The 9,446-nt window shown below is 36.3% G+C and overlaps 1 protein-coding gene and 1 pseudogene across 2 annotated transcripts in view; both read left to right on the top strand.

Annotated features, from left to right (window-relative positions):
* DPYD (dihydropyrimidine dehydrogenase) overlaps positions 1-9,446 on the top strand; it is a 707,946-nt gene that overhangs the window by 407,398 nt on the left and 291,102 nt on the right. The gene's annotated exons all lie outside the window — the stretch shown is intronic.
* On the top strand, positions 5,452-5,571 carry LOC112469117 (annotated as a pseudogene).

Below are 9,446 nucleotides of genomic sequence, written 5' to 3'. Positions count from 1 at the left end.
TGAGTTGCCAAGGCAGAAGAGCAGAGAAACGCCCCCTAAGGTGAGCAGGACCTTCTACAGTTACAAGGCAGAGCCCTGATGAAGGCTGGGGTGGGGAAAAGAGCCCCGAGAGTTATTCCTCCTAGATATTCTCGGCCTTCACCAACCCTATACCACGGCTCCTTTGAAGGCTTGAGGAAAGGAAGCTTAGCAGAAAGACAGTCTGAAGTACAGAAAGCAAATGTGGGACTGGAGAGCAAAGAGAACGCCCCAGCAACACGAAAAGCTAGCGGCTGGTCTGCAAGCAACAAGAGATATCCCACGGTTTGGAAAGTTGGTGCTTGCGCTAATCATAATAAAGAGACTCTGGAGTCTTTCTGGGGCTCAGTGTCCAAATCCTACTGAAGAGAAACTTCTGATCCAATCCTCAAAACATTTGAAGCCAGTGGAAAACTGAATCTAAGTAAAGCCACAACAAAGCCCCGACTCAGCTTAACTACAGATTTGCTCAACTCAGTTTCCTACACTAGCAGCCTGGTAATAGGAGAATTGCACCCTTGCTGGGGTGGTTATTAGATATGTAGGTCTCTACTGTTTTATTTTTACTCAAACTCTCTAGGATATAATCCAAACTTATAAGACATGAGAAAAAAAAAAATGTGGTCCAGGGTTAAGAGAGTTATCTTGCATGTGGTCTGCAGAAGCAGATCTAATGCAGAATTGGAATTATCAGATAGAGACTTTTAAATTACCTTGTTAAATGTGGAGGCAGAAAAAAAGATCTAGCAGAAAAACATTCATGACAATATGTGGCATTTTATCAGAAGGTTGTAAAATATTAAAAAGATCCAAGTGGAGTTTCTCTTCCGGTCCCAGGTGCTTTGGGAGTTACGGGCTTCAAGGCACAGAAACGGCATCAAAAAAACCTGATCACAAAGATATGAATCTCTTAAGCGGGTGGATTCCAAGTTCAGGAGGAACATGAGCTTTGCCAAGAAGCACAAGAAGGGTCTGAAGAGGATGCAGGCCAACAACGCCAAGGCCATGAGCACATGCGCTGAGGCTATCAAGGCCCTCGTAAAGCCCAAGGAGGTCAAGCCTGAGGTCCCAAAGGGAGGCAGCAGCAAGCTCAATCGACTTGCCTACATCGCTCACCCCAAGCTGGTAAACGTGCTCATGCCTGCATTACTCTGGGTCTCAGGCTCTGCTGGCCACAGTCCAAGGCCAAGGCTCAAACCGAGGCCCAGCTGCAGCTGCAACTCAGCCTCCATCTCAGGCTCTGGCTCCCAAGGGTGCCCAGGCCCCCATGAAGGGTCCAGAGTAGAGGCCTCTCTGTCTGCAAATGTGAGGACAGAAGGTACTGGCATAACCCCTGGACTTCAGTCTGCATGGGGCTGGTGTGCTCCTGTGCTTTTTGAACAAATAAACCTGAGGCAGGATCTGTCAGTCAAAAAATAAACCTGAGGCAGGATCTGTCAGTCAAAAAATGAACGAATGAATGAATGAATGAATGAATAAAAAGACTCAAATGGAAATAAATGAAAAATACTATCTCAGAAATGAGGATAGGCTTGAGGAAGACTGGATATAGCAGAGGGAAGAATCAATGAAGTTGAAAACAGAGTAATAGAAATTACCCAAACTGAAATATTCTACCAGTATTTATGGGATATATTCTAAGTGCCAGACACTTTAGAACATAGTATTGAACTAGTCATAGTCCCTTCTCTCATGAAACTTATTTCTTTTCTAGAGTATAAGTTTCATAAGGATAGGGTCTTTTTCTATTTTTTCTCATTTACCTCTGAATCTCAACCCACCTAGAACAGTAACTGGTGCATAGAAGGAGCTCAATTAATATTTCTTAGGAAAAATTAATTTTTCTAGGGGTTATTTTAAAGCCTTGTTTTATATTCTTTCTTCCAAGATTATCTGGCAAAAAATCTTCTAAACCTGATATGCTATGTATTACTATTTTTTTTCTCTCTAACCCCTAAGCTCCACTTTTTCTACATTCTCAAAAAGATTAACTCACATATAGGTAATTTTTACAGATATGGAAAGGTATATAGATGTAAACTAGAATTCTGATAAGAAGAACCAGATGTCGGGGAAGGGTAATCATACTTCTATCAATGCATATATCATGCTCTCCTGTAATTATTTGCATATGGGTCTCTGTTTCCTCCAGACACAGATCTCTTGGTGTTCTGAAGGCTGACCTCCATGCCCAGCCAATCTAACTGCTTCTCTTTTATATATCATAACATTTTACTAAATTTCATGTGAAAGTGGACATTTCTCAAAATTTTCAATAAACTACAAAAATCTCCCATACCGATAAAGGACACGTGCCATAAAAGGTTTTGTTTGTTCGTTTGTTTTGTTTTAAGGCAACTGTCGAAATACTTTCCTAAAATTATGATTCAAATTTAAAATTCATGTCTCCTAAGCCATGTTCGCTGAGTCTAAGAAACAGATGACCAAATCTGTCAGCCTATCAGTGATTGATTCCACAGAACATATCAAACCACACACTAGGATTCTCTAAGGGTCTTATTTCATTCTCATACGTCTCCTGTGATTTTTCTGGTCTATATTAAGATTTGCTCCCAATTATCACTGGAATAGGCTTCTAATCTTAGAGGGAAATTCGATGATAGTAGAAAAAATTGGAGTTGCCGTTATTTACCATTATTAATAAACATAACTGAATTGTAAATTATAGAGCCTTTCAATGCCAGAGAATGTTTGAATCATTCATTATCAGGCATTGTCTGGCCCAATCCGTTTATTTACTATGAGAAACAATGAAGTTTAGAGATATTGATCTCAAAGTCGTGCAAACCAGTGTTCAGCTTGTCCGCACTTCTTAAGCACACCATGCCTCTTTGCCTAAATATCCGTTTTTGGTTATTGCTCCTCTCCCTTCCCCCAAATAAAACACACCAAAGAGCACAGCATTAAAGCCCAGGTGCCCATCACTATGTGTTGCCAATATCTGTTAGAGTATCATAATTAACGATGACTAAATTCATTAGTAATAACTACCCCTTATTGTGTCCATTGCTATACTGAGTAATAGACATACTTTATCACTAATGCTCATCACAATTTTAAATAGGAGGCATTATTTTCCTCACTTTACAAACTAACCCTAAAAATGAAGAAGTAACTTACCAAGATTGAAGGGCTAGAAAGTGGCAAAGTCAAGAATTGAACTCCACAAAGTTTTCAGTCTCTCCAGTTACACGACACAGTTACCTTGTAACGACATCTACCTAACTACTTCCTGACCAAAAATCAAAAGATAAAAAAAAAGAAGGAAAGAAAAAGAAAAAGAAATAAATTATAGACCACTATGATAGATATTGCTTTCTATTTAGGATTATTTTATCAGTTTACTAAATTTTAAGACATATACAGGTTGGTTAGATAAAATATAAAATCAAATTATGTGAAATAAAACATTATAAAGCATACTAATCTTCAATCACACATAGTACAGTTGTATTTTCTTCATTAACTCAAATTTACCAAGATGTATATCATGTTGCACTGATTAATAGTTTGAGCTAAACATTTAACATATCTCTGTATAGTTATTAAGGCTGCATGATCATTTGTGTTAATTCTACTAAAATTATTACCTCAAGAGCCAATATAACTTACATAAATTTCAAATTTATATCTAATGTTCACTTCTAAAAGGATTTATTGTTTTAATACTTAAGCTCATAACTTTTCCTAATCTAGTATTTTGATATCATTTGCATCCTTCCAAAATTTTCTAAACGCTTTAAATATTTTGTAATGCCCTAATTACCTGATATTCTGTTATTCAAAGTAAACTATGTTCAATCCAAATTAATACTGCAGTTTAATCATAACCATGTGCATATTTTGAAAAGAAACCTTACTGGTACCCAGTAAGAACACCTACCCACACTCCAGTTTAATGACTTGCTGAATTTTGAACAACGTGTTCATTTTCAAATTATGTGAATCATTTATTTGTATGAGATATTATCAAGTTTTTTTATTTTTTATTTTTATTTATTTATTTTTGCCTCAGGTAGCTTTTGTTGTTGTTTTGCTTTTAGTTGTTGTTCCTTGGCTGGTTGATTGAACTTTCCAGTCTGAGCTGCAGTACAACGTCCCCTTGTTATCTCCAAATAATGAGCTCAGATTCTGAAACTTCCACATATGAACAAAACCTGGTGCCTTCCTACCTCTTCTGCTTCCATCTTACTTTATCCTACAGTGCTGGCACATTATAATCACTCAAATGAATATTTCTTGACCATAACTTAAAAATTTTTTTTCATGTTCAGAATCTGAAGAAGAGATTGTTTTCTAAAATAATGTCAAATAACTGATTAGTAGATTATGGAGGCTGCAAATTGGTTGGGGGGAAGGGAAGATGGGTATGAAGGAAAATCATGGTGTGTAAGAGAATAAAGGAGTAATTCCTAAACCAGGGTGTGGGAGAACTATACAGTCTTTCACAGCTCTGTCGCCAGCTATGTGAACTTGGGCAAGTCACAATCTCATCTAAGAAACAAAAAGATTGGTCGACTTTATTGCTGCCCTAAAGATATTACACTTCCAGCCAAAGATTTGATTAAATGGATTTCTCACTGAGGCCGCAAAATCACTTTTGTAAACTATTCCTTACATTGCAGTGGTATTTCTTGCAGTGGTATTGAATAGTAGAAGAGAAAGCTTTTTATATTTTTAACTGACCCATAAACACTTACTCATTTTTTAGGCATTTTTGAATTGCACATAAGAGAAGCCAGTGGGATCTCATGCTCAGAAAATATATAGATCATTTCAGAGGTGAATACATACTATTTTCTATTCTCTACTCCATTTTAGTCATATATGATGAAATGGTTTGATGGGAACAACATAGAAAATTACTGAGAATTTTTATATTCTGAGGTTTTTTGACTATTGGCTGAGTGGACAAAGGGGCAGGATTAATAATATCTATTATTAGAAAAAAAGTTTTGAGACAGAGGTACATTTTCAGAGAGGTTTTTTTCTTCTTGCTTCATTGGACAAGAAAGCTTTATCTTGTTCTGTGAGGTTAACTATGGGAACAGACCACTGCTGGGATCTGGGGAACGCAGGGCAGAAAGAGGAAGGGAGAGGATGCTCTGTTAGTCTCCTGGCTAGACAGGTCACATTGCACTCGGGGCATGAAGATGAGGGTAAGAGTTTTAAATCAGCTGTGAAATTATTTTGGTACCTAGTGTAGAGTGAAGGACTAAGGTTATGTTTTCTTAGTAATTTCCTAGAATAGACAAACAGAGTTTCTTATTATAGTTTCACTGCAATGAGGGTATAGATCTTTGGGCACACGAAAATGTCAGTCATGTGGCCAAGCAGAAATAGGAGCAGGTTTATGTTGGCTCTTGAGATAGTAATCAGGAAAAAAAATCAAGAAGAACATTTTTGTCTAATTCTAAAGACTTTGCCTACCCTGAACAAGCCTGATCCCATCTGATCTCAGAAGCTAAGCAGGGTCGGGCCTGGTTAGTACTTGGATGGGAGCCCACCTAAGAAGACCAGGTGCTGTAGGCATAAAAAATAATAAAAAAATAAGGGATTGAAAAATGACAAGGTCCTTGCAATTTGTGAGGTCAACCAAGGGTTGCCTTGCCTAAAAAAATAAATAAATAAAATAATAACATAAAATAAAAATAAAGACTTTATATATCAGAAAGCTTATCTTTTGGATGGATCTCCCAATAAATAGATAATTAACTTCAAATAAACAAAGGATAAATTCTTAGCTATATGCTTCTTCTTTTGTATCATGGTATCCCAAGTCAGTGGTTGTTGATAGGAATTTTCCCAAAGAACGTATTTGAGGATTAAATATAAAATTGTGCAGGATTAAAACAATTTAACTCTTATATTACATACTGCATAAATGATGAAGTTTTTCTACCAACTCTGAATCTGAAATCCCTCATGCCATAGGAATTAGCAGAAACATTATACACATAAAACAAAATTCTAAAGTCTAAATGGCCAAAATAGTAACATCTACTGATTTAGCTCCTTTCCTTATTTTCTCATGAATCTGACATCAATTTACAAAGGTTAATTCCCTCTAATCAGTTATCACCCAGTAAAACTTAATTTTGCTCTTTCTTAGAGTGCCTTCCATCTGTTTACTCTGCCCTCAGAAGTGCATATCCTCTTGATATCTCCTGATAACCTTAATATTTTCCTAGCCTCTTGCATCTGTCTTTTGGCCACAAGTGAAATATCTATTTCCCTCAAAAAAGGGGGAACGTTCTTCAAAACTCTCTCAAATAGAGGTCACCTTTTCCCATTCTCTCTGCCTACTCTCCACCCTACCCCACTACACATCCACATCTCTGTCCTTAGGCCAGGTGTTGCATCTAGCCCTCTTCTAGCTTCCATTGCCACTCTAGGTATTTAGTCAACCATGCCTTATCATTGAACCATTGTGCTGCTGTAGGTTTAAGGTTCCGAGGTAAGGGATACGAGGCTCGGGCAGTTGGAAGAAAATGCGGGGAGCCACAAGCAACTGCGACATAGCTCTTTATTCCAGCAGGAGCACAGCCAGCCTCTTAAGGTGGCGGCGCCTTTCATACACAGGCCCATGCATGCGTACCGGGCAGTTTGACACATGGTTATATAAGGGGAGAAGTGCTGAGTCACTTCAGTCTGGAAGCTGCTGAGGGTGTCAGGAGGGAGCCTGACTACAGCCATCTTTCTTCCTCCCCACAGCCATGTTCCATGAAATAAAGCCACACTCTTCCTATTCTACAGCCTTGTTCTGCATTCCCTTTTCTCCCTCCTCTTCTCAAATATTTATGAGCTCTTCGGCCTATGACTTTTATTTTTTGTCTGCCATTATCTTAGGTAACTTTAACATCAACATTTATGGTCTTTCTTACCATGTCTTAACTTTTTATCCTCTGATTATTTTTGCCATCATGTCTCTAGCTTTTTTTCATAGACAGCTCTTGGTCTTGTTTTCCTAAAGAACTATGCCACCTCGACTATCTTGGTAGCTGAGATCCTGTTATCTGAACAAATCCCACACCTTCTACATCTCCTATCACGTCACCTTTATGGCCTCTTAATTCTCTGTTCTCTCCAACTCTCAGCCCACTCCTGGTTCTACAACTCTCCTTTTCCAGGTTCTATTCAATAAACACAAATTACAATTAATGCTTTTATTTTAATTTCGAAAAAAAGAAAAATAATGAAAATTATATAAAATAATGCAACAAATAATTTTGTGTGTACCACCCATAACTAACAAATGTTAAGTTTTTTATGTTTGCTTTACAAGTCCTTTGATTATAGCTGTAAAAATTCAGAAGATGCATATTTATTTTTAAGTAAACTGAAGCCAGTATGTATACTATGTATGAAATTGTGTAGTTAAAATGAAAGTAAGGAGTGAAACTTGTGGAAAAGGGAATAATTAAAAGAATACTATAAAAGTTCAAGTGAGAATTATTTTAGGATATTATGCAGAAGGATTTGACTAGAGGTAGAAGATTAGAGTGAAGCCACAGCATGCCTGGATGAAGTCTGTTTGGTCAAATGTCACATATACGTTTATCTGCATTGAAGTTTACCTGAGCACAACCATATATGAAACTTTACTAATCATAAGCCTCCATTTCTAAAATGTCTCTTCTAAATTTTCCTCTAGAGTAACGAAGAGCTGGATCTTTAAAGGAGATTAGGGCTCCTAAAAAGTTGTGGATATAAAAGGAGAGTAGAAATATCTAATTGTCCCTTTTCTTCTGATAGCTTTATAGTTTTAGTAATAAAATATTCCTAGATAATATTTAATTAATAAGACAATCTAATAATTTTACCATCTACTTTGATAATAGTTGCTTTTATAGAATTCTCATATTACACTGCAATATTTTGATTTGCCTGATGTATTCTACCAAGAAGTTCTAAACAGGCAAGTCATCAATTTATTAAAGAGATCAGCTTAAGAATCTATTGTTAGTGTAAGGAGGACACCAGGTATTTTGCATTTGTTTTTCATGAGTTGAAATATTTTGGTAACATCTATACTTAATAAAAATTTAATTACGTATGCTAATTATAAACATATTTATTGTCTGGGGATTTCAAACCAATGAATGCATTCCTCCCCCAAAATTAACAATTTTTATAATGTACTACTCTTAGTGTAGTCATCATATGCCCTAAAATTTCTAAAGCAGACTCATTTTCTCTGCAATTTATATTCAATAAATGTGATTCTATTGTTATAACTTTATGTGCTTTTTAATACTAAGAAAATTTTAACTCTGAAAAGTTGAATTGGTTAGCCTATGCAATTGGAGCATATTAGAATAAAGATAATGTAGTCTGGCAATGGCCAGTCTAGGAACTTTTAATTGTTTCAGTTTATATATTGTAGAAAATTCTAAGACAATGTAATCTTCAATAGAGCAGTATTTGGAAAAGGGTTTTGTTCACTGTGGGCACAAGAATCTAGAATATAATAATCAAAGACCTACTAGATCATATACTAATATCAGTCCGGAGAAGGGGAGGTCTCTTTAGAATTGATCTTATAAAGGTGACAGAAGGATCTTTGTAAGAATTACTGACCCCAAACTGATTTTAATGAGGGTTATAGGTAATTTCACTATCAATATTTGCATAACAAATCATAAAAGATGCATAGTTAATACTGTAATCAATTTTTATTTTCTCCTTACTGTGGTCCTGGTGAGAGTCTAACTGGTGGTGCTGAAGGGCCTTTCTTTTACCGTCTAGCATGTCTTGTTTCCATACCATGTTTCCCTTTCTTATCTGAGCAGAGTGTCTATGTGTTTGTTGTTGTTGTTGTTATTGTTTGTTTTTTTGCCAATAGTATTCTGACTGCCACTCTCAGACCTTTTCTATTCATGTGATGAAAGACACCTTCCTATCCTGCTCCTACCCAGCAGCATTATGGTTGTTCCTGCATAAGCCGCCCCAGCAGAATTCTGGAGCTTCCCCATGTGACCACTGAACACCCTTATTGTATGGACTACTTTTCCACATGTCCTTTGATTGGAAGAGTGTTATGTATTTTCCTGATATCATCTTTATTAGTTTTATGAACCTCTCCAGAAGTATTTTGTTTTAATTGTCTTTGGCTATTTATTTTATTGAAATTGCCTCTTGTTGTCATAAGTAGATAAAAATAAATTGTAATAATTATTACATACTAAGAAAGTTCTATACCAAAAGACAAGCAAATAGGACCTTGTCTTGATATATTAAAGAGGTGCTAATCTTAAAATCAAGTGTTTCTGGTTGTATATCTGGTTTTATTGTCGGCTTATAGACAAGATTTTGTATTCAATGGCTAATAGAATGATAAGCAGCAATATTAATATTCTTATTTTAAAATGAGTGTCAAAGAAGATTTTCAGTGCAAAATGCCTGAA

The sequence above is a fragment of the Pteropus alecto genome, unplaced genomic scaffold (genome assembly GCF_000325575.1).
Source record: "Pteropus alecto unplaced genomic scaffold, ASM32557v1 scaffold106, whole genome shotgun sequence".
NCBI lineage: Eukaryota > Metazoa > Chordata > Mammalia > Chiroptera > Pteropodidae > Pteropus > Pteropus alecto.
The sequence above is the reverse complement of the archived record's forward strand: the minus strand, read 5'-3'. Positions and strand labels throughout refer to the sequence as shown.